The sequence below is a fragment of the Frankliniella occidentalis genome, unplaced genomic scaffold, assembly GCF_000697945.3.
Source record: "Frankliniella occidentalis isolate FOCC.00 unplaced genomic scaffold, Focc_3.1 Scaffold125, whole genome shotgun sequence".
Lineage (NCBI taxonomy): Eukaryota > Metazoa > Arthropoda > Insecta > Thysanoptera > Thripidae > Frankliniella > Frankliniella occidentalis.
Genome location: NW_026267252.1, coordinates 105,062 through 106,375, shown reverse-complemented (window position 1 = coordinate 106,375; position 1,314 = coordinate 105,062). Strand labels below are relative to the sequence as shown.

The window sequence follows — 1,314 nt, the reverse complement described above, 5'->3', positions numbered from 1 at the left end:
ACCCCCGCGCGCCCAAGGGGCTCTTTTAGTGGCCATTTTCCGTGTTTCGGGCCAATAGCCGACCCGGGCTGCAGCGCGTCGAGGAGGTGGACTTGGCCCGACCTGAACGCGTGCAATACCGGAGACCAAGACTCGTAAATCAGGACCGCGTTCTGAACCCTCCGCTGGCAAGTGGAGCCGACAGCCGAGTGGCGAGCGCTCAAGGGTTCGCGGTCCGGAAACCGTCTGCCCAGGGATCGAATCCCGGCCGTAGAGCTTTTTTTCTCTTTCTGTTGATCATGCCATCGGGATTCAGCGAGAGCCGAGTTGCACATGTCGCCGGGAGCGGATCAACAGAGCGGGAAAAAAGTACCGAGGCTGGGACTCGATCCCTGAGCAGATGGTCTCCGGACCACGCCCCAGCGCGCTCGCCACTCAGCTGTCGCCTGCTGCAGTGAACGGAAACGTCAGAACTCGGTCCTGCTTTACAAGTCTTGGTAATCATAAGAACTGTGTGTTGTGTGTTTGTATCTACAACCCAGTGAGAAATATGTGTCAAAACATAGTCAACACAAAATTATATCAGTGCCTTTTTGATATCTCAATAATATTGATCAAGGCCTCATTTTGCAGTATAGGATTGTTTGTGCACCCATGCATTTGACATTACTGATTTCCTTAAATGTCCTGAAGCATTCCAAATAAAATCCAAGTACATATATGACTAATTTAGAAAATGTTAAATTTCTAAAAACTATTCAATGTTTCATTTGATGCTATAATACATCACTAGTATTCACTTAGCCCTGGCGAACCTCCCATTCAAGGTTCCCTTGAAATAAATGTTGGAAGCTCTTAATTTCTGTTTGAAAGTTCCTAACGAATTGCCTTAGCATACAGATTAGTAAGTGCCCGGAGCCAAAGACCAAAATTCTCTTACTGATATATGAGCTTCCTGTACTTGTAACTACAGGATTTTTTGACTATTTTTCATTGTTTATAGGAATTATTACTTTCTATCTCATGTATGTGATATTAATTAAGTAAGAGGACAAAGGATAAAAGCAAGTTTCATTATGTTATGTTTCTCTTTCTTGAAACTTTCAAGGGGAGAGTGGAGAAAACACTTATTTTAACACTAAACTGTAAAACCTTGTTGAATATGATGTACCGGTAATCAGTCTTTCTGAATCAATATAAACATGAACAAGCTGTCCTTGCATTATTATTTTCGTCGAATACTGACCGAGGCTCATTTTTTCCTATTTAGTAGTTTGCGGCGCGAGGACCAACGGTTAGGACAAAAGACCAGCCGACATGGGGAGGTGGACTTGA

At 44.1% G+C, this 1,314-nt stretch overlaps 1 protein-coding gene across 1 annotated transcript in view; it reads left to right on the top strand.

Annotated features, from left to right (window-relative positions):
- The window catches only part of LOC113202988 (dolichyl-phosphate beta-glucosyltransferase), a gene marked incomplete in the record, with an annotated part of 38,389 nt that extends 37,196 nt beyond the window's left edge, over positions 1 to 1,193 (top strand). The window contains 1 exon segment of the mRNA XM_026417457.2: positions 478 to 1,193.
- Between the last annotated feature and the right edge of the window lie 121 nt (positions 1,194 to 1,314).